We start from the raw sequence: 27,718 nt of genomic DNA, 5'->3' as shown, positions 1-27,718 counted from the left end.
CCAAAAAGAACCTGAGTCCTAGACTTTTTTAATATGCTTAAAATTTGGTTCTTGGAACATTTGCCATAAACATTTTTGCTGCAAGAAAACTCACCTCAGGAATTATCATCATAGGAAACTTTGTCATATAGATAATTTCAAAGATATGGCAGGCAACCTGATTTAGAGAAATTGCAGCTCTAAAAAAAATTGCTTTATATATATATGTTTTGTATAATTCTGTTTTAGATTTAACTGTTTTTTTTCTTTTTGTTTGTTGTAAACATATTTATATTGAAGCATTTTCATATTTATAATGAAGCGTTTTCTACAAAATTCTTTGATTGATATTAATATATATTTTTTTTATTAGGACTGCATCTGCTCAATCTAAATGACACTTTTTCTTTTTCAGTAACATCTCTTCCTTTTTCAAATACGTAATAAGTTTCCACAAATTTGGGTGCATGTTAGTGATGGAGCTTTGCATTGCAACGTGGAAGCCTTCTACACTGTTGTTTGTTCTCATCGTATTATTCTGGGTTCTTTCGAAGACATTCCACACTTCAATAGGAAAAGCTGGTTGCATTCTTAGTTTTCGCTCACCTCAACCTCATTCTCCTCCTATATAGTGAGTTTCAAAGTAGGATACAAATTCTTGAAGCAAATCATCATCATCAGTTAGTTCAAGAAAACCATCAATAATTTCACGCACTGGAAGCATTGTTAAATTCTGCATCTGTTTGATAACAAGGTTTTATACTTATCTCCATAATGTAGTGATAGATATTCTTAGCCATATGAAATAAACACCTTGTTATATTTGTTGTTGGAAATATATTACAGAAAGTATTGATAACTGCTTTCTCGAAATCAACCATTAAGATTTCAAGCTCTAATGATGGGTGTAAGAAAGCCTTCTGTACGTTGTGATTTACCGAGTAGCAAATCAAAAAGACGCAGTATGTTAATATTTCATGTGACAATATGTAACGTGAACAACTGATAATATATATCTGGGCTGCATTTAAAAGTTCCATCACAAGGTCAATCTTTATTATTCCCAAGTTCATCTAACCCAACTTGTGTACCAAATACTAACAGTCTCTCCGGATTATCTTCACCACTATCATATAATAAAAACTTCTCACCATTTTCAAGAAATCTATATTCTTCAGGTATTATATACCCACTTCTTCCAGTTGGGATCAGGGGAGCTTGGCTTTTCTTTTGCCTCCAACCTCTAATATTGCGAGACAAATGCGATGGCATCAGTGACAGTGCATTATCATCTAAACTAGATGAAATTTCTGCAATTAACGACCATGCAGAAGTTTGTGAATTAGTGGCTAGTGATTTCAATTTCATTTTCGCTATGTAAACTTTCGGTTTTAAAGGATGAGAAGGATGGCAATGCTCGCCGAATATCTTACATATAGATAAATTATTGTTCTCCAGCATGGTATGCACTCTTGCTTTACATTCTCTATTTTCACATTTCCAATAAGGTTTTTCACCGTATTTTCTATCTATCGTATAAACAAAGTTAAGATCATCAACTAATTTCAAACTACCTCTGCTAATTCCCACTTGATAGACTATTGTAATGGGTTAGCTACACAAAACAAATATTGTCACATGAATAAAGAAATTTTAAAAGAGTTAAGAAATTACTTTACCCCCTCTTATTGGTTTCTCTAATAAAAGTTAGGTTGGCTGAAACAATTATGTATCAAGGGAGCAATTCATCTTTTTGCGGTGAAATTGTCTTGCGGCAAAATTTCCTACGTGGTGAACTCTCCTACAGCCAAAAATCCTGAGGCGAATTTTCCTGCAGCAAACTTTCTGGATACATTGAAATTTATCAGTATATCTGTTCAGTTACTGTCAATGCTAAGGAATATGATAGGTGATATATCAAGCGGGTATGTACAGTGACAGTTTTAAATGTGAAGTTTGTGTTGAAGTCCATATACAATTTATTGGACAGGCTTCTCTTTTCCACTTTATTACAGGTGATGTGAACTGGCAAAATACCACTCCTGAAAGTTGTTTCTTAGAAAATTAAGTCTGGCTTCTCTTCAACTAATATCTTCAGTTTGTCACTTGCTATAGCGGATGCTAATCTCTCTTCTGTTTATCTATGAAATGCAAATTTTCATTGAGAATTCTTGAAACCAATGCATCCTGTATTCTCAGAAATAGTCTCTTCACATCATATTTGGTCCATTTCCTACAAAGTTTGTAAGGAATTGTGGCTCAGTTGAAACTATGCGGTAAAATGATGCAATAAACTTGTTTTATATTGTCAGTAAGTTTGAGGATTTTCAACATGCAGAGTTAAACGCTGGAAAAAAAAGACAAGAACATTACTGAATAAAAAATGTTTAATCTTTCAAATGAGATAACACAACATAGTAAAACAAGTATTTGTGTTACTAAGCAAGACTTTAATATTTCCATTTAAAAAACCAACTGTTATTTACCAAACATAATACTTCCAATCCTGATGAACCAAAGTTATGTTTATATCTATAGTTCTTTTATTCTATGATAGTAAAAACTAAATGTCAAAGACTTAAACTGTCTAGCTTTAAACAACAGTGCCAATGGTTAGATGGATCTACATTGAAACTCTCAACTGGCAGGTGATTTCCAGTATTATATAGTCACTTTGGTGTATTTGATGTAAAAGTACATTATCAGATGGAGAAGATTACAGCAGTCTGACTTCATACATTACAAGAGAATAGGAAACCCAAAAGATTGTCCATTTTTCAAATAGATGTTATCTTTCTTATGAGACAACTAAAGAAACACACACACACTTATATAAAGAAACACTAGGTAGGTAGATATGTGTATACATATCTATATATCTATATATAAGAAAAACTAAGTAAACATATATATATATATCATCATTGTTTAATGTTTGTCTTTCATGCTAGCATGGGTTTGATGGTTTGACAGGAGCTGGCCAGGCAGAAGACTTGAGATATCTAAATATCAATGAAAAACTAGAATAAAGTTGAGAAGGATCAAAGAAAATTTGATATGAATGGCTTCCAGTCTTAATGATGTCAAAGGTTAAAAAAATATGCAATAGAAAGAGGGTGATTTATGTACAATGAAATTACAAAAGGAAGTAAAATTATATAGCATACCTAAGTAACCACTGATCTTAAGATATTAATGTTGAAAATCTAATAGAACTCCTACCACTTAAAGCCAATTATATAATAAATCCAACATATCTTAGCTGAGAAATGAAGGAAATATCATCATCATGATCGGTAACATTTCTTTTTTCCATGCTGGCATAGGTTGAACAGTTTGACAGGAACTGACAAACTAGAAGCTTGTGCCAAGCTCCAACACCTGCTTTGACATGGTTTCTACAGCTAGATGCCCTTCCTAATGCCAACCACTTTTACTGAGTGTAACAAGTACTTCTTTTTTTTTCATATCAAGTACTTGCAAGGCAAGACCTCTCAACTGAGTTGGGTATTGTATTGAAGGAGGTGAAAGTGTGATAGAGGGACAAGAACAGGGGTTTGCTGAAGGGGATGCTTCTCCAACTGGGAAGAGAGAAATGGTGAGGGCATATCCTCAAGGTACAAGGTAGATAAGAGAGAGAATAGAGGAAAAGAAAGGATAGATAAGTTTATGAGAGTGTAAAAACAATATGACAGGTGTTCAGAGATAGAGAGATGAGGATTGAGGTGGACACTTCTCCCTTTGCCAAATAGACCAGTCTCCTAGTTTCTTGTCAAGCTATCTGATATAGTTGTCCTCAGTTGCCCCATTCTTCCAACCCTTCCAAGTCTGCCTCTTTGCTTTTATGGCTCTGTGTACTTCCCACCACTCTTGGTCTGTAGCCTTCAGTAAGTTGTTCAAAAAGAACTTCCAGTTGTCCTCTATACCATAAATATTTATCTTTTCTTCCTTCTCACCAAATGCTTCATTTACAAAGTATGTAATCTCTGACAGTTTAAAGGATCCTTAAGCTTCCATATCAGCTTGTCTCTCTTAGATCTTCTAGCTCTAAGTCTGAAGCTACTAACTGCTAAACTACTACATTCTTTGCTTGGGAAGGATTTTGCATTCACAAGCAACAACCTATCCCATTTCCGAGTAACAATGGAGTCAATCTTGTTTGTGTGCCCACCAGATTGATAGGTGAATAGGTGGCTGGTACGTTTCCTAAAGTTAGTTTTGCAAATCAACAAGGTATTTCAAATACTAACTTCAGGAAGCTTATCACACACATATATGATGCAGTTATATACACATACACAAATATATTCTTCCAACACCTGATGAACAAAAACAAACCCACATCATACTGATCCGCCTCCATCTTTGAGTGTAGGGATAGTATTCTTTGGCACATACCTCTATGCCATTCTTTCTCCAAACTTTGTTGATTGAATTTCTGCTGAAAAGCTCAATCTCAGTTTTGCCAGACCAAACTACGATTTCCCAATATGTTGCTGGTTCATTTAGATGTTTTTTGAAAAGGCCAAACAAGCTTTAAAATGACATTTCTTAAGCAATGGGGATCTTTTTTAGACGAGAAAAGAGATCATAACAGTGAAGTAATCTACTAATTTTATCCTTGTTCACATGTACTTCACATGCTTCCAGCAGCTTCTTGAGCATAGTTTGTAGCCTATTACGAGCTGTTCTTGCAAGTTTTCTTGCTGTACACTCTGCTAACTTATGTGGGTGACCCAAGCAGACTAGAGGGAAAATGGAATTGCAAGATTTCCAGTTACATATCATACGAACTGAACTCAAAGGTACATTAAGCTGTGCAGAGATCTTTCTGTACCCATTGCTACTCTTATGAAGGTCAACAACATGCTCACAAAAGGTCTTGACTAATTTGTTTATTTTTAGCCCATGATGATGATGTTCACTCACTGATATTGTCAGAACTGATGCAATAACTGTAAATGCTCACATATGAAACTTCCTGAATCTTTTCAGGAAGTAGATATCTGTAGATATTCTGGAAAAAAAAACAATTTATTTTTATTCAAAATATCTAGAAAATTATTCAATTGAGTTAAATGTGTAGTAAAGTTTTTGCACTTTGAATTTCAACTTTTGTCCATATAAAATGTTTTCCATTTGTTATGTAATTCTGATTGTTGTATTGAATTTATTACAAAAAACCTAATAAATGGTGGAAATTTCATTAACCTGCATTAACTCAATATATATAAACTTGGATTTCTGACTGTGTATTATAAACTTTTGTGGGTCACTGTATATGTGTGATGCAGTTATAACACTCACTAATAATAATTATAACCAAGCTGAAATATATATACACAGACACACACATATAAATACATACATAAAACTAACATTGCTATCCTGTTGCTCCTTTATATACCCATGTTGTTTCATCACCCACTCTCCCTATAGCCCCACTTTTGCACCTTCATGAACTCCCTACTGATACACTTTAAGCAATCCTCTTACCATTCCATTTATATTCACATCCTTGTACCTTGAGATTATGCCCTGACACATTGGGGTAACTATGTGTCTCCTCTACAGCAAGACACCAGTTTCTGTCCCTCTATCATAGTTTAATCGTTCACTAACTGGCACAAAGCCACCTCCTTCAATACCCCTTCCAGTTGAGGGAACTGCCTTGCAAGTTACGCGGTGACATCACCAGTGGTGGTACCTTGTAAAGCATCCAGTCCACTTTATAAAGTAGTTGGTGTTTCGAAGGGCATCCAGTTACAAAAACCATGCCAAAGCAGTGTTTGGCACAGCCTCAGGATTACCAGCTCACACACAATGTAATAACAACTCATTGGGTTATTACTACCACAATAGCTTAATGAGTTATAGTGGTTACAGAAATAATTAGTAGAGCAGGCGATCCTGATTATTTGGACTGTACTCAAATGTATTTTTTTAATGATTAGGAAAAAAAATCACCAAAAATTGATAGATTTTTGTAATACCAACAGTTTAGAAGGCATTATTTTTATTATTTTGTCATTTAAAAGAGTTTGTATTTGCTTAAAACGTTTTACTTTTGCTTTATAAAAGACTGTTTGGAAGTAGTTTTCTTTATATACAACCTTATATTGTATTTACAATTACTTGTAAGATATATTTAACCACTATTTAGAAATTGATGTTTGAGTGGATATTACTAATCCCTAATAATCTTCATATTCTGGTATAAAAAAAGTAATTATGTATTCACACATATAAATAATCCATATTTGTAAATATATATATATATATATATATAATATTGATATAGAGAGCTCAATATATGAAGGGCTTACACATGTGTGCATGAGTAATAGTAAAAATAAAATTTAATGATCATAAGAACTAGGCTCACATGATACTAAAATATGATAATCAGTATAGACTAAATTTAGTAATGTCATGAACCAATGACACACATTATGGCTCATTCCTAATTTGGGTTAATGATAACTCTTAAACTATGGTACATATATATATATCTGCTACAACATAGGTGAGGGACATTGACAAAAACAAAACAAAAAAAGTAAAAAGAAAATCACTCTTCTACAATGATGCAGACCATTTTGTTTTCTTCTGGAAAAATATCAGAAACAAAATCCAAGAGTAATATTTCCAGCTTGTCACAACCTACATCAATCAAGGTTTGAATCCTTGTGTATTTTAAGAAATAATACATTGGTAGAGAGGAATCCTGAATAATTTACAGTTGTGAATTATCAAAGAAGTAACTGAAGAATCAATTTCATTTATTGGTAGAATTTATATTTCCAATGGTTTGCCTGTTGACTGAAAGGAACCATTATACATACAATTTCACATCCTCAGGATCAACACTGAAATACAGAACATTATTTCATCTCTCATTCCATACTGAGACACTGGATAGTTCTGAAAATGTTGATAAATTTATGTGTATGTGTGTATAAGTTTTTTGGTGCAAATATTCTTATACTTCAAAGGTCTACATTACACAAATCACTCATCTATAAAATGTGAGTAGTAATATTGTTTTTTGCTGTCAAAATAGCTGAACATGTTTTCAGCTTCGCCTAAAACTGGCATGGACATCCTTTTTCTGAGAAGTGGGCCACTTGAGACATGACTCATCATCAGACAGGCCATAAGTTGCCCATGAATGGCCTTAACTTCCACAGCAACTCATTTAAGAGCTAAATTAGTAACAATGTGTTCCTCTGTGTGTTACACACAATGTAATCCTATAACATTCATCAAATAATTCACCAAATATTGTGTCATTGCTGAACTGGTCAAATTCACTGTATATAAAACTCATTACATCCAACAGAGAAACATTCATATACAAATCACAACTCTTTCAAGAGTGTGCTTTCGATCAGACATCCCTTTCTGTGACATATCAAACAAGCTCCATCTTCAATGCACTCTAGCCTGTTGTCAAAAGTATCTCATCCAGGTTTGCAGTATCCTCCCTCCTATTTGTTATCACACATCATGGCACAACTCTTTTTGTAGTCATCTAGACAAAGACACCCTAGTTGATGGGCATTTTCCTTCCAATACTCCTCATTTTGAAATAAGTACTTAAGTCAGTGTGAATGACCATACTAATAAACATTTCAATATCCAGATCTTTTCGGTTTAAACGGCAGTTTTTAACATAATTTCTAGGTAACTAAAAAATTTTAAACTTCGTATACTGGTAGAATGTGTTTATAAAACATCTTTTTCTCTTGGCTTTATTGAGAAAATTCTATAGTTTGTAAGATATTTGTTGTTTTTTTTCTTCAATTTCTGCAATTTCAACCAATCACTGACGTCCATTGAGGTAAACAACATTATGTGCCATATGAATATGCCCCTCGTTTCAGAAACAGATTAGGTTTATTTACATTTGTAAAGAAAAAAAGATACTCTTCCCCCCACCCCTAACCCTAAAATAGATTGAAATGCAATAGATCGATACTAGGGTCATAATTATGGGTGACAGTTTCATATGACACCACTAGAAAAAACTGCGGTTCAAACTGAAAAGATCCCAATATCCTTCTTTCTCTTCAGCAGTGTATATCCAAAAAGGATAACCTCTTTGAGTCAGCAAACTCTTATCATGACAGTGATTAGTCCCTTTATAAGATGTCATTACATAAAGAGCAGAAAGTATAAACAGTAGTTGGGTTATACCAGAATTAATTAAATACAAGTTAAGGTATGCCCCAGAAGTGTAGGAAAATTCCAAGAGATGAGATGGATGAGATCCATAAGTGATGACTAAATTAAGAAGTCTTTGTTAAAGTTCTTAACAGTAAGAGACCACAAAACAAGATAATAAAGCAGGTGGTTGTTTACAAATATTTCTATCACATTTGAGAAATGTTGGAAGTGTTGCCTGTTCAACCCATGCCAGCATTGAAAACGGACATTAAATGATGACAATGTAGGCAATAGGATGGTGATTATTTGTATCAGATCTCTACAGATAAAGAAATACTGATGAAAATAGCAGCAAGCTCTGCAGCATACTGTTTAAAGATAATGGAAGATCTTGCACTGGGACCACTTGTATTGTTAGGTTGCAGTAATAACAAAAGCAACCATCTTAATATTTATTGAGTGGTCACAATCAGCTCCAACAATTGACATAACAAGGAACCTACTTTTGATGTTTTAACATATGCTTGATCTTATAATTCATCTAATCAATGTAGGAATTAAGAGCCCATTGCAAACAAGAACAATTATGATCAAGATGCTTAAAATAGTTTCAAATTTTGGCACAAGGCCAGCAATTTTTGTGGGGTTACATCGACCCCAGTGCTCAAATGGTACTTATTCTAATGACCCTGGAAGTTGATCTAGACAGAATTTGAACTCAGATGAAATGCTGCTAAGCATTTTGCCAGGCATGGTACCAATCCTGCCAGCTTGCTGCTTTAAAGATACCCACAATATTACAAGAACTATTGTATATTCATTCACAGAAACAACTAACTAAAAATAAGAACAATTTTGCAATTAAAAATAATATATTTTTGTATAAATATCCATAATCCTCTATCTTATATTTTAGTTCAGATTTTCAATAAAGCAACTTTTCTATGAACCTCTATCATAACAAGCCAACATTAGAAGTCTCTGGAAATACTGTTCAACCTGCTGGGAAAAAAAACAACCAAATTTCCCTGAAATAACATTTCACCATCTTAAAAAATAAAAACAAATTGGCTAATGTAGTCATGGCTTGAATGCCTTAAATCAGAGCTGATTTGAAGCTGGACAAAAGCAACCCTGTCTAAAATTGAATCTTCAACCAAAGTCATCATTGACTTTTAAGATATGTATCTCATACTATTCAAATCAATTTTTCATTCAACTTGCACCCTCTATTTGCATTATATGTTCATATCAACACTTATCTGTTGATTATAGCTTTAATACCAAGACTGTTTCTCAAGATGTTTTCAAGTTATCATTACACATCATCACAAAACTTCTTCCTCTATGATTTCTCCATCAATTACATCTTAATTGTAGCCATCATCACTCTTAACACATTAATTGTTTCATCTGTTCTTTGTTTAAACAGAAACACTCCATTGCAAAACATTCCAAAAATTCTTACACCATATATTCTGGACATTATGTTATGGTCCCCTTTTCAAAATTAACATAGATACCTAAGTAACATACAACACACTCTTTTGCCTCCAATATCTGATTGGTCATGTAGTAACTGATATTTATTTTTAGTGCTCTGCTTAATCACTTCCTGAAAACTAAGCATAACTATTTTTCCCATTGTGCTTTAGATTTAGCAATATCTTCAGGCTCTAATATCAGTTCCTTCAATTTTGTCATAAGCTCTTATATATGGCCTGAACTATCCTCAACAGTTATCCAGTCATCTCACCAGAAATAATGTTTCTGTGGTCCTATTAGTTTAAATGTCTGCACATAATCATCCAAATAAAGTCAAATAAGTCTCATAATTTGCCAAGTTGGATCATACAGCTTGAAGAAAGAAATATATGCAACCAACTGATGGAAACATGTTATATCCAAACAGTTTTTTTTCTTTTTTCTATCTTTGTAAATCTTAAAGTTACTATGGATGACTAAATTACAACAGGTATATAGCATATTGTCTGTATTATAGTGCATTGTTGTACCATTCAAAACTTTTTATTCTTAAAGTTACTATTTAGTGTTACAGGTCTTTTAATTTACTCTTATATAATGAAGCAGTACAACACTATAATGAGTAAATGTATTAATTGATAGAAGATCAATTATTCAGAGCTGTTAACAGCATTTCATGCACAGCCCATAAACCAGACCAAGCCCAGAATCTGGCAATTTAAGAGTTAGTACCAAGCAATATTAGCTCATGTGAAAATATATAAATTTTGTTGCCAATATCAAATCTTTGTAAGGTATTGAACTGACAGAGTTGTTAGAATGCCAGGCAAAATGCTTAGTAGCATTTCTTCTGAATTTATATTCTGAGTTCAAATGCCATCAGGATTGACATTGTCTTTCATCTTTCCAGGGTCAATGAATAAATACAAGTTGAACACTGGGGTTAATGTAATCGACTTACTCTGTTCCCTAAAATTGCTGGCCTTGTGTCAAAATTTGAAACCAATATTAAGTTTATGTCTAAAAATCATATAATTGAAAGGAAAAAAATAAATTTATACATTTAATTTAAAGCATTGAAATTAATATTTCATAAAATGACCAGTGTTAAATCAATTATATTTAGGAGATATAGATATAATTATTGAGTCATCAAAATTCAAGATTTATTCAACCCATTGCAGATATCTTGAATGATGTCAAAAGTGGTGAAAACACTTAGTCACTTCCTTCTTTACCTTCTCACTAACCACCAATTTGGCTTCTAGAGTCAGATCTACTGATGATTTGTAGCTTATAACATTTACCAATAGTCATCACCCTTAAGAATTTCAGTCTAAGTAATGCTGTTGCATATAAGCAAACCTTTCAACTGTGAGATACAATAACCCCTTTCCTATCACTTGAAATAAGATTCCTTTCAAAAAACTCCATTGAGGTGCATTAATAGTGTTTCTCTCTTATTCACTAACCCTGGAGTACTCTAAGGTCTCCACAGTACACTCCTTTATGTACATGGAAACTGTGCATAAGCACATCATATATCTGAGCCAGTAAAGGTCACAAGCAACTTATTAAAAAAAGCCAAAAATTTGTTTATATATAGAAATAGGATTCCTAAAAAAACAACAGCAGAACACACCTACAGTGTATAGACATCGACATCAAGACATGGTTGATCATTTGTTTTACAACTTGATATAAGTATCCAATTAAAACTCTACACTAATCATGACCCCATTCTTGAGCGTACACAACAAACCCTGTGTAACTTCAATATAAGAACCAACTGACCCAGAACATACTATGGGCTTAAAAGCTTAATCCTTATTAATCTTCTCGTAAATTAATCCAGCACTAAATACTTACGCTACAACTAATTTTTGACAATAAATAAAATTAATATATATCTACTTAGAAATAAATTCTTTAAGATAGCCAGCTTCCAGTTAAACTAATATCAGACAAAATTTCACAAAAAGAAATTCATTCATGCTGATCAAACCAAACAATGAAATAAACTAAAAAAGATAATTCCCTGCAGCTGACTGGTCTACAAAATTCTGTTATTTTTTACAGGTTTCATTCAGTGGACTATGGCCATGCTAGAGCACTGCCTTCAAGAGTTTAGTCACTTGCATTGAATCCAATAGTTATTTTATTGAACTGTAAAGTGAAGAAAGCCTTAAACACATGTACACACATTATGCATGACAGGCACCTGCAGAGTTTCTGCCAAGCAAATTCTACTCAACAGGAGGCTATAAAAGGAAACACTTGCCCAAGGTGTTATGCAGTGGGACCAAACCTGAACTTATAACCATGTGGTTGTTGTGCATATGTATGTGACACCATAAGAATTTAGAAACTTGGAGAGAACTTGAAATAATTTGTCTTCAACAGTTGAACCCTAAGTAGAAAAGCTATAAACAATAACCCAATATTTACATGCTATTATTTATAGCTTGTCTACTTCAAGTTCAACCGTTAAAAGTGAAATATAGTGTGTGTGTGTGTGTATATATATATATATATATATATATATACACACACACACACACAGAGTATCTCACAGAAGTATACTCCTAAAAAATTTCAGTAAAATTGCCATTACTCTGATAAAATCGAAAGAAAGAAATCAAATGAAAGTTATACTGAATAAAATATATTATACATGCAAACATTATACATACAAATTTGGAACACAAAACAATAAACATTTTCACAAAGACATGAATGAAATATAAATTTTCAAAGGTTACAAAAATATGTACACCCTAAAGAAAATTTGCTATATTTTGCTATATTCAATATTTTATCCACGTTTTTAACTAAATTCAGATATTGCTGATTATTTCAATTCTGATAAATTATTTCTCTTGGCATTTTTGCAGAGGTAATTGTTATTGCATCTGCAGGAATTCTGATTTGTGTACCGTGGTGAAAATCTTCTTCATTGTGATTACAATGGCACCAAAAGGATAAGAATTGTCTGAAGATTTGAAGAAAATTATTTTAAATTTGCACAAGAATGATTTAAGATACAAGTTAATTAGCAAACGAATACACATCAGCATAAACAAAGTTGCCAAAGCAATTCAGAAGTACAAAGCTACTGGATGGCTAAGCAGTAAACAACATCCTGGTTGTTATTGTCATTTAACGTCTGCTTTCCATGCTGGCATGAGTTGGACAGTTTGACTGGTGACTGGCAAGCCAGGAGGCTACACCATGTTCCAGTCTGATCTGGCAAAATTTCTACAGCTAGATATCCTTCCTAATGCCAACCACTCCAAGAGTGTAGTGGGTGCTTTTTATGTGTCAATGGCACAGGAGCCAGTCAGGTGACACTGGCATCGACCACACCCAAATGGTACTTTTTTTACATGCCAGTCAGGCAGCACTGGCATCAGCCATGCTTGAATGGTGCTTTTTACGTGCCAATCGGGTGGCACTGGTATCAGCTACAACTACAATTTCACTTGACTCAACAGGTCTTCTCAAACACAGCATATTGCCCAGCAATTGAAATGTTCTTTTAAATGGGTCACTTATGCGACACTGGCATTGGCCACAGCTATCTTACTTGGTTTGCCAGGCCACTTGTCATTGCCTCTGTGAGGCACTTCACCACCTCATCCCATGGGTTCCCTCCACTGTTAGGGTGTGACAATTCTTCACACAGCTATCTTCATCCGTACGCAATACATGACCATACCAGCACAGTCGTCTCTCTTGCACCCCACATCTGATGCTTCTTATGTCCAACTTTTCAGGGTGCTTACACTGTCGTGTATACACACTGACATTATACATCCAGCAGAGCATACTAGCTTCATTTCTTTCAAGCCTATGCATGTCCTCAGCAGTCACAGCCCATATTTCACTGCCATGTAGCATCGCTGCTTGCACACATGCATCATACAGTCTACCTTTCACTCTGAGCAAGAAGCCCTTCGTTACCAGTAGAAGTAAGAGCTCTCTGAACTTTGCCCAGACTATACTTATTCTAGCAGCTACACTTTCAGAGCATCCACCCCTGCTACAGACTTGATCACCTAGATAACGGAAGCTATCAACTACTTCTAGTTTTTCCTCCTGGCATGTGATGGGATCTATTTTCTGGACATCTTCAGTGTTTATTGCCCCTGTGCATCTGCCACACACAAAAACTATCTTCCCAGTTAACTTTCCTTTGATATTGCTGCACCTCTTATGTGTCCCTAGCTTACATCTTATGGAGTTTCTACCTACTCCTTTTCTACAGATTGAGCAGGGTCATCTACCTGAAGAGATTTGTAATTTGTCTGCCTTCCTACTTACTATGACTCTAGTTTTTGCTAGATTGACTCTAAGGCCCTTCAATTCTAGACCTTGCTTCCACACCTGAAACCTCCTCTGGAGTTCTGGTAGTGACTCAGCTATTAGATCAAGGTCATCAGCATAGAGGAGCTCCCAGGGGCATGAGGGGGCTGAGGACTGAACTTTGGTGAACCCCTACTTCTACCCAGAATCCTTCACTACACTCGTTGCCAACCCTCACCTTACTGACAGCATCCCAGTACATGGCTTGTACAGCTCTCACCAAACACTCATCTATCCCTAGTTTCCACATTGACCACCAGGTAAAGTCGTCCTTCTATTTTAACTGTGCATGATATTTGCCACATCCAACACTGCATGATGGACAACAGGTGTTGTACTGCTTCATCTTTGGCCCAAGAAGTGTCTTCTGTTAGTGGAAAGAGTGTATCCATCCAAACAATTTGCTAAGTTTGAACCAATGTGGTCTTCATGGTCACATTTCTCATAGGAAGCCTCTCCTCATTACCAGGCATAAATCGTCTTTCTTTTGCTGAAACCTATGTGAGAAAGGGGAAGGAGTTTTGGAATAAAATTCTTTATTCTGAGACTAAAATCAATTTGTTTGGGTCAGATGGTATTAAACAAGTATGGCGATAACCAGGTGAAGATAACAAATGCACCATGCCTACCATGGAACACGCTGACAGAAGTGTTATGCTTTGGGGATGAATGAGTGCAGCTAGTGTGGGATGCTCACATTTATTGAGAGAACAATGGATTCAGGGCTTTATTGTGACATACTGCAGAAAACAATGTTGAAAAGCATCAAAGAACTAAGAAAACATTCAAGGTTTCAACATGACAATAACCCTAAATACACTTCAAAGATGATGACTATGTTTTTATCTGATAAAAAGGTAATGGTATTGCCTTGGCCTACCATGTCACCTGATTTAAACCCATCAGAACATGTGTGAGGTGTTTTGAAAAGGAAGGTTGAGGAGAAAAAACATCGCAATGTAACACAGCTGAAAAACATAATTCAGGATGAACAGAGGTTGATTTCATCGGTTATATGTGGAAATTTAGTCAACTCTATGCAGTCAGTGAAAGCAAGAGTGATCACACCAAATAATCCTTTAAGGTGTACATATTTTCGTATCGTTTGAAAATTAATATTTTGTTCATATCTTTGAAAATGTTTATTGTTTTGTGTTCCAAATTTGTACAATGTTTGCATATATATTTTATCCAGTATAAACAGAGTAATGGCAATTTTACTGAAATTTTGTAGGGGTGTACATGCTTCTGTGAGATACTGTGTGTGTATATACATATATATATATATATATATATATATATAAATAAAATGACCAGCACTATCATATAAGCAAAGTTGTTCATTTCCAGTCTTCCATGAAAACATGTCTATCTATGGGAAAATATTACCTGGTGTGAGAGTCAGTAACAGGAAGGACATCTGTTCATAGAATAAAATCTGCCTCCACAAATTCTATGTAATCCATGCAAACATGGAAAAGTGGATGTTAATTGATGATGATGATAACTTGGAAACTGTTAAGTCATCAAGTATTGATTTCCTTTGACAATGACAATCAAGGTAGAATAAAGCCAATTAAAATGATTCCAGCATTTTCTTTTTGTCACTTAGATAGGCCTATATATGATCCTTTCAGGACCTCCTAGAGTGGTAGGCAGAATGGAAGAACTGGGACTAAGAACTGGGACAGTTTGAATACTTGCAACTGAATAGACTCTGCTATAAGACACCAAAGGAAGAGCTGTTCAATGGGACAGTTTTCATCAAATGAATTTCCCTTAAAATGCTCTAGTTGACTAAAGCTACAGTAGAAGGCACCAATACAAGTTATTGTGCAATAGGAATGAACCTGAAATCATGTAGTTACAAAGGAAACTTCTTAATCATATAGCCATGTTTGTACTCATATTATTTGATGTTACTTCTGCTGTCCTTAGAAGAACGAAAGCAAAGTGGTCCCCCAGGGATATTTGAACAAAAGACCCACATAAGTGATACAAAGACTATAACAATGTTTCTCTTAATAAGGGGAGGATGTGATGATTGAAGAGGAGTAGCTAAATTGCCAGCTTTTATCATTTACTTGTTTTAGTCATTGAACTGTGATCAGACTGGAGCAACACAAAGGTTTTTAATTGAACAAATTGACCCCAGTTCTTATCTTTTTAATGCCTGGTATTTATTCTACCAGTCTCTTTTGCCAAACCACTAAGTGACAGGGACAAACAAAGACTGGCTGTCAAGCGGTGATCACACACACGACAGGCTTCTTTCAGTTTCTACTTTCCAAATCCACTTACAAGGCATTGGTTAGCTCAAAGTTATAGAAAAAATTGCTTTGCCCAAAGTAACATGCAGTTAGGACTGAACATAGGACTATGAGGTTTGAAAGCAAACTTATTATACAGGCATACCTGCACCATGCTTAAAACAAGATGTTTTTTTCATTAAATCTTTTAAACTTATTTCCACATTGTGATAAAGAAAGAAGAATTATGTGGTTACACACTCAATTCTGTTATCTCATTAAGAGAAAGGTCAGCAAATTTCACTAAAATTTGGGGAGGGAGAAGAGTAGGAGCTGGTATTTGTCAATTTGAGAAATACTGTATACACAGAATTTAGCCTAAATCTCAGCATTTATCTACCAACTAATTATCCAGCATGCCACAAATATTACCATCTTTTTCTGAACATTAGAAATCCATAGGTTGTTGATGACTGTGAAGAAAGAGAGAGAGAGAAAAAAATTTTTTTTAACTTTTTCCATCCTTTACCAAGTGGTGGTGGTGGTGGTGGGGGTGAAGAAAAATCTAGAGCACTAAGAGTTCCATAACAAGTAGCTTGACACACTTACTGAAGTGAAATTAACTTTTGTTAGTCAACATATAAAATGGGACAGAAATACTACATAACATTGATAAGTTTCAATTGCACAACATAAATGGATTCCAAGGCATTTTTTTTTTTTATGAGTCGTTTATAATTCAGAAAATTCTCTCTCTCTATCCATTTATATATATATCATCATCATCATCATCATCATCATTTAGCGTCCGTTTTCCATGCTAGCATGGGTTGGACGGTTCAACTGGGGTCTGGGGAGCCCGAAGGCTGCACCAGGCCAGTCAGATCTGGCAGTGTTTCTACAGCTGGATGCCCTTCCTAACGCCAACCACTCCGAGAGTGTAGTGGGTGATTTTATGTGCCACCGACACAGGTGCCAGACGAGGCTGGCGAACGGCCACGCTCGGATGGTGTTTTTATGTGCCACCGACACAGGTGCCAGACGAGGCTGGCAGACGGCCACGCTCGGATGGTGTTTTTATGTGCCACCGACACAGGTGCCAGATGAGGCTGGCAGGTGCCAGACGAGGCTGGCAGACGGCCACGCTCGGATGGTGTTTTTATGTGCCACCGACACAGGTGCCAGATGAGGCTGGCGGACGGCCACGATCGGATGGTGTTTGTTACGTCCCCAAAGCACGGAGGCCAGTCTATGCGGTACTGGCTACGGCCACGTTCGGATGATTTTCTTGTGTGCCACCGGCACTGGTACCACAAAGATACAAATTCCATTTATGTTCATCTATTTTGATTTGTTTTGATTTGATTTGATTTTCACTTGCCTCAACAGGTCTTCACAAGTGTCACTTGCCTCAACAGGTCTTCACAAGTGTCACAAGAAGGAAGGTATGCACAGGTGGACTGTCTGCGTCGCCGGGTCTTCGGATGGTGTCTTTATGTGCCACCGACACAGGTGCCAGATGTGGCTGGCGAACGGCCACGATCGGATGGTTTTCTTGTGTGCCACCGGTACTGGAACCACAAAGATACAAATTCCATTGATGTTCATCTATTTTGATTTGGTTTGATTTTCACTTGCCTCAACAGGTCTTCACAAGTGTCACGCGTGACACACACTTGCCTCAACAGGTCTCCACAAGTGTCACACACTTGCCTCTGCCTCAACAGGTCTTCACAAAGTGTCACACACTTGCCTCTGCCTCAACAGGTCTTCACAAGTGTCATAAGAGGGAAGGTATGCACAGGTGGACTGACTACGTCGCCGGGTCTTTGGATGGTGTTTTTATGTGCCACCGACATAGGTGCCAGGTGAGGCTGGCGAACGGCCACGATCAGATGGTGTTTGTTGTGCCCACAGCACGGAGGCCAGTCAATGCGGTACCAGCTACGGCCACTTCGGATGGTTTTCTTGTGTGCCACCGGTACTGGAACCACAAAGATACAAATTCCATTGATATTCATCTATTTTGATTTGGTTTGATTTTCACTTGCCTCAACAGGTCTTCACAAGTGTCACACACTTGCCTCAACAGGTCTTCACAAGTGTCATAAGAGGAAGGTATGCACAGGTGGACTGACTACGTCGCCGGGTCTTCGGATGGTGTCTTTATGTGCCACCGGCACAGGTGCCAGATGAGGCTGGCGAACGGCCACGATCGGATGGTGTTTGTTGTGCCCACAGCACGGAGGCCAGTCGATGCGGTACTGGTTACGGCCACGTTTGGGTGGTTTTCTTGTGTGCCACCGGCACTGGTACCACAAAGAATACAATTCCACTGATGTTCATCTATTTTGATTTGTTTTGATTTGATTTGATTTTCACTTGCCTCAACAGGTCTTCATAAGTGTCACAAGAAGGAAGGTATGCACAGGACTGACTACGTCCCAGGTCGGGGCCACGGGTTATGGCCTGACTAGTCTTGCCGGGTCTTCTCATGCACAGCATACTTCCATAGGTCTCGGTCTCTAGACATTTCCTTAGTGAGACCTAAAGTTCGAAGGTCGTGCTTCACCACCTCGTCCCAGGTTTTCCTGGGTCTACCTCTTCCACAGGTTCCCTCCACTGCTAGGGTGTAGCACTTTTGCACACAACTATCTTCAGCCTTTCTTGTCACATGACCATACCAGCGCAGCCGTCTCTCTTGCACGCCACAACTGACGCTTCTTAGGTTCAGCTTTTCTCTCAAGGAACTTACACTCTGACGATTATGAACACTGACATTACACATCCATCGGAGCATACTGGCTTCATTTCTTGCGAGCTTACGCATATCCTCAGCAGTCACGGCCCATGTTTCACTACCATGTAGCATGGCTGTACGTACACATGCATCATACAGTCTGCCTTTTACTCTGAGCGAGAGGCCTTTTGTCACCAGCAGGGGTAAGAGCTCTCTAAACTTTGCCCAGGCTATTCTTACTCTAGCAGTTACACTTTCAGCACACCCACCCCCGCTACTGACTTGGTCTCCTAGGTAGCGGAAGCTATCAACTACTTCTAGTTTGTCTCCCTGGAACGTGGCAGAAGTTGGTCTCTGCATATTTCCAGTGTTTATTGCTCCTGAGCATTTGCCACAGACAAAAACTATTTTCCTAGTTAGCCTTCCTTTGACATTGCACGCATCTTATGTGTCCATAGCTTACACTTGGCATCTTATAGAGTTTCTACCTACACCTTTTTACAGGTCGAGCAGGGCCATCTACCTGAAGGCGTTTGTGATTGATCTACCTTCCTACTTATTAGAACTTTGGTTTTGGCTAGGTTGATTCTAAGGCCCTTCGATTCTAATCCTTGTTTCCACACCTGGAACTTCTCCTCCAGTTCTGATAGTGACTCAGCAATTAGAGCAAGGTCATCAGCATAGAGGAGCTCCCAGGGGCAACCTGTCTTGAATTCCTCCGTTATTGCCTGGAGGACTATGATAAATAGGAGGGGACTGAGGACTGAACCTTGGTGGACCCCAACCTCTACCCGGAATTCTTCACTGTACTCGTTGCCCACCCTCACCTTACTAGCAGCGTCTCTGTACATGGCTTGCACAGCTCTCACCAACCATTCTTCTATCCCTAGTTTCCTCATTGACCACCAGATAAGGGACCGGGGGACCCTGTCAAAGGCTTTCTCCAAGTCAACAAAAGCCAGGTACAAGGGCTTATCTTTGGCTAGGTATTTCTCCTGCAGCTGTCTTACCAGGAATATAGCATCAGTAGTACTTTTCCCTGGCACGAACCCAAACTGCATATCATCTAAGGTAACTCTCTCTCTAATTAGTTGGGCTAACACCCTCTCCGTAACCTTCATTACCTGATCCAGCAGCTTGATGCCCCTGTAGTTATTTGTCTCTAGGGCGTCGCCTTTACCTTTGTAGCAGTTGACTATTATGCTGCTACACCAGTCATTGGGTATGACCCCCTCGTGTATCACCTGGTTAACTATACGGGTGACTAAGCTATAGCCGACACCACCAGATATTTTGAGCATCTCTGCAGTAATTCCTGATGGGCCTGGGGCTTTCCCTGTTTTCATGCTTCTAATTGCCTTATCTACTAAGGAACTGTTAACTCGGATTGCTGGTCCCTCTGTTGGGTCGACATTCGGCAGACTCTCTTTATCCCATTCATTTTCTTCATTCAGCAACCTATCATAGTGGCGTCTCCAAGTCTCTCTCTTTGCACCCTCATTAAGTGCAAGTGAACCGTCCTCCTTGCGAACACATTTCTCTCCTACCACGTCACGATTCTCTCTCACACACTGTCTTGCAACACGAAATACCTCATATAAACACACACACACACACAAACATATATATACATATATATGCACAGGTGTGGCTGTGGTAAGAAGTTTGTTTCTAAACCACATAGCTCTGGGTTCAGTCCTACTGTGTGACACCTTGGGCAAGTATCAACTCTAGCCCTGGGCTGACCAAAACAAGTAAAAGATAAAAGATACACATACATATATATGCATACACACATATATATTCATACACATATTTATATATATTTAATGTTTTACTGATTTCAATTGGACTGTGATCAAACAGCGGCACTGCCCTAAAAGGTTTAGTTGAACAAATCAATCCCAGTGTATATTTTCTATGTCTGGTACTTATTCCATCAGTCTTTCTTGCCTAACTGCTGTTACAGGGACATAAACCAATATCAGGGGAGGTGGGTACATATGCAAACATACACATGTACAGTGTCTTCCACATAACTTGTCTATCAAATTCACTCACAATGCATTGGTTGGTCTAGGGCTATAGTAGAGGACTTTTGCCCAAGGTGCGATATAGTAAGACTGAACCTGAAATCACGTGACTGTAAAGCAAGTTTTTTAACCAGTCATATATATACATATTGTAATTTACATGTTGAATTTTTCAATGAAGAAAAAACAAAAACAACATTTTAAATATTTTCTCTGGTTTCATAAGCCAAAGAAAATATTTTTAAACTAATTTTTTGTGTAACATTTTCTAGATTTAATTCTCAGCATGGAATATGAAAACACATTTACAACTCACTAGGGATACTTTTTTTTTTCTTTTGATATTTTACAAAAGAAAAAAAATTCAAATTATGCAGAATAAAATTAAATTAGAGATGGTACTGGTCAAACTTCAACAATCTACAAACAAAGGAAAAGTATAAGCTCTAAAACAACAAATCCTCAGCAAAATAAACTAAATAGAACAGAATTGTAACTTTCCCTGCAAAGTTGACTGTCAATGGTAGTAAGCAATACTAGGTCTTTTTGGTTGCAAAAGAAATGAATGATATTTGATTGAGGCAAGATCTTATGGCTGAATGTTCTTCCTGTTACCAACTACTACTAATTTTACAAGTAAAGGATACCCTTATTCCATAGGTTTTCAAAAATAGTGTGACTAGTCATAACACCAGCATAAGAAGTGATAAAGGTGGAATATGCAGGCTGTTTCAAAAACTTTGATATCATTTGAAATGCAAATATCTGGGTAACCACATAGCCTAGGCAAATGAAACTAAACAGATTTAATGTTGGGCAAAACAGGATTTACTCATCAAAATTTGAATGAAAAATTCAAAGGCATGTGAATTTCATAAATGATATCACAAGATTTTGCAAGTTTTCAATGTGTGCACTGTCTATGACATAGCTGTCAAGTTGGTAGTTCAACTCCTGCCAAACATGCTGCAGTATGTCTTGGGTAACAGTCTCTAGTGTGGCAGTGATTCTCTACTTGAGTTCCTTTAAGCTTGTAAGAAGAATGAGGACATAGACCAGTCCACTCACATAGACACAAAGAAAAATTTTGCAAGGTATCAGGTCAGGTGAACATGGCACATAGTCTTCATCATCTGCACACCCAATCCATCTCCCTGACAGATTTTCATTGAGATAAGCCCACAGAGTGAGCTTCCAGTAAGGTAGAGCCCTCTCCTGTTGTAAAATTAAGTGTTTGTGTTCATTAGCAATGAACTTCTCAATTAGCCAGTCCTGAAGCATTTACAGATAAACATCACCAGTCACATTTCCTTCAAGGAAAAATGGGTCATGAAATTGATTCTTGGGGATGGCGCATTCATTTTTGGTGAGTTCCTCATGTGCTCAACTGTAGCATGGGAATTTTCTTTACCCAAATTTGAACATTATGCTTGTTGACTGCCATTTATATATGCGGCTTCATCACTGAAAACAAGATGTTCTTCAAACTTTTCTTCAAATTTCTCTTGGATATTGACACTGAATGGCTTACACTTTTGCTTGTCACCTGTCTTAAGGACTGAACGAGCTGCAGCTTGTTGGGTGTCATTTGCAAGCATTTCCTTGTGACACATCAAGCTGTAGTTGGAAGAATCTGGGCTTCCATATTTACTCTTCTAATGGAATACCTGGGGCTTTGCAAAAATGTTTCCCAAACCCACTCAACCATCTCCTCCAATACAGGTGGTCATCCAAACTCTTTTGACCTTTATAGACAGCCTTCTTCTTTGATCTTTTTGTGCCATGTAGAAAATTGCATTGCATTTGGTGCATTTTTAGTGAATTCGTTCACAAATGCATGCAGCACAGCCTTATTCAACTGTGTTCAAACATACTCTAATATGCAAAGTAACATTTCATTTCTACTAAATGGCATTTCTACACCTGAAAGAAACCCCCAATAAAACATAGAATTTTGAGTTGTTTCTATACATGCTGTTAAAATATGAGATTATTTGAATGAAAATTGGTCAAGTTGATTACAAAATATCATTTTTCTGAAACATCTCGTATAAAGATCAGGGTACATTTGTGCATGCAAACACACACACACATTTTATGTGGAACAAGCTTCTTGAAATTTTTTTCTACCAAATTCCCTTAAATTGCACTGGTCAATCCAGGGATATAAAAGGACACCCAAAGTGCTCCTGCACAATGGGACCAAACCGAAAAAGAATGTGGTTTCAAAGAAAAATTTTTAACCACACAGCCGTGCCTGCAACTATAAAAACTAAATGGTAAAGACTATTTATATAATGAAACATGTTTATGAAGTTTATGGAAAAAATTCCAAACAAATTCCATTGTCTGGCAGTAAATCATCCTACAATATAGTTAGTTCTATGTGCAGTTCCACTGTACAATTCCATAGTATCCCATAAAATATCTCACAACCTACTGGGATGCTGGGGCATCATTTAAGATGCCACTGTGCAATAACACATGGAAAAAAGAGGCCACAGAATCTAGTATTATTATACCAGCCTTTCAGTTTCTTAACATACATATTGTTGTTTTGTCTCTGAACAGGACATTCAGTGCTTTATTTCATCAAAGGTTACTGCTCCAAATATAAGTCACTATTTTGTATCATGGAACAACAAGCATGATTTTAGGTTATAATTTGAATTTGCATGAGCAACCTTTTTCTAGAAGCAGGTCACAAGAGACATGGCTCATCAGGCAGGCTGCAATATTAATTTCCTCTTATAATTAGGTACCATTTAAAAAGTACTGCAGGTGGCAATTTGTCTATGACTGATATAGTCTATTGCTAAACCCTAAAGTTATAGTGATTGTCCTTACATCAACCTAATGTAGGAACCTCTATGTGGTTGCTCAGCCTACTTAAACAGTCAAATGAATGGTCTGTTCAATCAGAGTTGACTTCAAGTTAAATGTCAACTATCCATATCCATTTTTGATTCAGTTCACCTAATTGTTGGAATAGGTATAAAGGTAGCTTCATTTTGGTAAATATACATACATACCTATGATAAATAGTATAAGGTCCTATCCAGAGAAACAAGACTTATCCGTCATTACCTTGACACTACAGACTCAGATGTAAAAAGCCAGCATTATGCTTTAGGAAAAGATGAACTTTCTCAACATATATATAGACATAGACGCTTGAGGGAAGAGTTGGACATTGCTTTGGAACAGTTACCACTACCTGATACAGAAGGGAAAAGGAAATAAAAAATAACTGGGGGTAGGAATGACACAAATGTAAATTTTTAGAAAAAATTCTATCAGAACCATAATTCCTATTGTCTGAAACAATGGAATACTATACAATGAAGAGGGTGGGGGAGAAATAACCACACCAATTCCTTCCAGCCAAGAGTTGATATAAAACCTTCTTTGACCTAGTATTATTTAACAAGCATTGATTCCCTTTTCAAAATACTTTCATTAAAGTGAAAGTGATATAAAACAACAGAATCTCATTGCGACCCAGTGGCTGAACCAAAGAGGATTGTCAGGCTTACTAACCAAACAGACGATAGTTTGTCTCAAATCACCGATGCCAGACAGTGGACTTCAACGGCCCAATTGGTTAGACACACAAATACATGACTGACTACAGACGGATGAAAAGGTCCTCGTTCGAACTGAGAACAAAGCGTTAGGCTATCTAAGTATCAAGTGCATTTTTATATTCAAGCAAAGATAATTACAGCTTTCACAATTGGAATAGTCGAGAAGGAATACAGCATAAAAATTATCCAAAGGTAGATGTTGGAGCACCACCCAGAATATTTCAACGAGGACCGTGAATCACACACACACGTGTATCAATATTATTACAAACACAGAAAGTACTCAATACTATATATACATAATCAGAGAAAGTGGGGAGACTGTGTTGGATGGAATACGTGTAATAACTAGGATATTGGAATATCAAAAACTATTTGTTTATAATGTTGGGTACACACACCTGACTCCCATTAGTGTAAACGTTATCTAGCAGGTTTTTAACAAATCATTGTTGCCATTATGTTAGAATTCATAGGCCGTTTTGAGGTTGTGCCCCCAAAAAAACAAGCAAGTCCAGGAGAAAGCCGAGGAGACAGTGGAAGCAATGCAGCGTTTATGTCTCATCTAGCTATCATCCCTTCTCCTCATATACACATGTATGTACATATCTATTTAACTACACATACATTACACACACAATGTTTGTTTATACTGATTTTAAGGTCATCTATGACACAGCTGTCTCTCTCCTTGCTACGTAATACACGCACACGTATATATAGATACAAACTGCATGATGTATGTTTTATATACACGCGTTGAGTATGGATTGTTTTTAATCAGGCCATTGTTATTATCCTCTTACATACGTGTTCAAGTTAACATTTAAAACATTTTTCAGACTAACCTTCAATGTACCTGGTCAGCACTGAAAATAAAGGAGGTTGGGGGACAGTGGACAGAGGGAAAGAATGATTACTATATACAGTTTGTACAATATTTATGCTACACACATACACACCAACGGAGAAGCATCTACATGGTCGCTCGAACCGCTAAAATAGCAGCCAAATCGCCCTTAAATCACACCTGGTATCTTAAAAAAGAATATATTGCTGAATATGATCCTGAGAACCCTACATAGAAAAAAACAATAGGTGGTCACGGATGAAATGCCATTGATCATATATATCCAATCTATAAAAAGTATCTTGAGGTTAAACAACTGATTAGAGAAAGTACCAGGGAAAAGAGAAGTCACTAACTTACTATAGATAGTTAAAATTAATAATCACATTTTATCGCCTTAAAAAAGGCAAGACGATTCACTGAATAATGTTGTCTTAGTTACACTATATCAGAAAAGACAGTTACAGCTGGAATATTTTTTTAAAACTTAACTTGGGAAACGAGATTATGAACTACAATAAATAAGAAAAAACAGTCAATTAAAAGAACTGCAGACCTGGAAGAAATTAATTGACGTTATTACAAGGAATGTGGTATATAAACGGTAACAATATTTTGTAACCCGGCAGTGCTAATAATGATTTCTTTTATTGGCACAAGGTCACTAGTCGGTTAGGGGAAGGGCAGATATGGTAGAATCCGACCTGCAGGGAAGAAACGACAAACAAGTTACCCAATGACTACATACTACATATGTAGACACACACACACACAAGCAAACACGAATAGATTTACACACGCATAACCATATATGCAGCAAACACAAACATACATGCAAACAAGTGCAATAATACGTACACAGGAATATGAACATGTTAAATCTCTTCATTTGTATAACATTAGGGAGACAATCATAAAAATAACGCCTGGGCTTCTGCGACGTATTTTGAATAACATGATGTACACATAATCACAAATTTTGTGTAACTTATTCTCGATAAAAAATATGAATTCCCTAACCAGATATCGCGCCTGCAGTAACTATAAAAATGGCACAAAATACACGATAGGAAAATAAATATAATGTAAGAGAAAGAAACTGGTTTATACAGTTTATACATACGTTTATATACACCTTAAACTTGATGCTCAAATTATGATTTTTTTTAAAAATCAGTATAAACATTCAGCCTGCCATGTGTGTATGTATGTTTTGTGTGTGTGTGTGTATATATATATATATATATATATATATATATATATATATATATATATATATACAGATGAGTGTGAGCGTGGTGTGTGTGAGTGGTGGCCAGAGATGATAGATAGATAGACAGATAGATAGAAGTATATGGCTAAATGGAATGACTATATATGAATGGGTAGAAAATATGGATGTAGATAAAAGACTATTTATGAGAGGGAGGGCGAAAGACGATAGACTAACAGGATGGGCAGATGGATCGATTGACAGATGTATGTATATTGGCTGGATGGAATGACTACATATTATGAATGGGTAGAAATGTGGCTATACATGTGTGTGTGTGTGTGGTGTGTATATATATATATATATAAAATTTATGTGTGTGTATGTGGCTAGATAGAATGATCGATAGATTTAAACAGAGATGCGGGTGTAAAGATTTTTGTATAAATCGTAACTAGTTGGTAGGATTGCGAGATAATTGATGTGATATAAAAAAAAATTGTAAGAATAAATTTAGCAGAAACGAAACCTCAATGTGAACAATTCATACATACTTTGGCACACCCACACGGAGTGTAGACGTGCACAGCCTTCATATAGACTCCCTCCTCCATACATTTGTGTGAATGTCCGCCATTTTTCTCTCCCTTTCCACCATCGGTATGCATATATATATATATATATATACTATATAATTGTTTCTATGTACATATTGATTTATCTATATACACACATCTTTTCAGAGGATAAGGCGAATATAGCAGAAATAGACATAGGTAACTAAAAAGTTGAAGTAGAAGAGACAAAAACATATATATATCAAATCAACATACAGAAACTTAGCTACATGCATACGTTTATATATATATATGTATATATATATATATATATATAAATAAATATATATAAATGTATGTATAGATGATAATGAAAATGACTAAATAAAGAAAATATTGAAGGCAAAAACGAGTAAAAGTTTGAAGAAAACGAAGGGGAAATTAAGAGGAGAAGGAGAAAGAGAAAAAGATTGTTCAAAACAGGCTCGTAA

At 36.4% G+C, this 27,718-nt stretch overlaps 2 long non-coding RNA genes across 2 annotated transcripts; both read right to left on the bottom strand.

Annotated features, from left to right (window-relative positions):
* Positions 1-241: 241 nt before the first annotated feature.
* Positions 242-27,718, bottom strand: LOC115212940. The gene is made up of 2 exons (XR_003881779.2): positions 27,225-27,718; positions 242-2,326 (listed from the first exon to the last, which is right to left on the bottom strand). It is a non-coding gene; the product is annotated as an uncharacterized LOC115212940 (long non-coding RNA).
* Positions 2,361-22,907, bottom strand: LOC118763910. The gene is made up of 3 exons (XR_004999670.1): positions 22,895-22,907; positions 9,617-9,626; positions 2,361-3,415 (listed from the first exon to the last, which is right to left on the bottom strand). It is a non-coding gene; the product is annotated as an uncharacterized LOC118763910 (long non-coding RNA).

This window comes from Octopus sinensis, linkage group LG6 (assembly GCF_006345805.1).
Source record: "Octopus sinensis linkage group LG6, ASM634580v1, whole genome shotgun sequence".
NCBI classification, from domain to species: Eukaryota; Metazoa; Mollusca; class Cephalopoda; order Octopoda; family Octopodidae; genus Octopus; species Octopus sinensis.
Note: the sequence above shows the minus strand (reverse complement) of the source record. Positions and strands in the feature narration are given on the sequence as shown.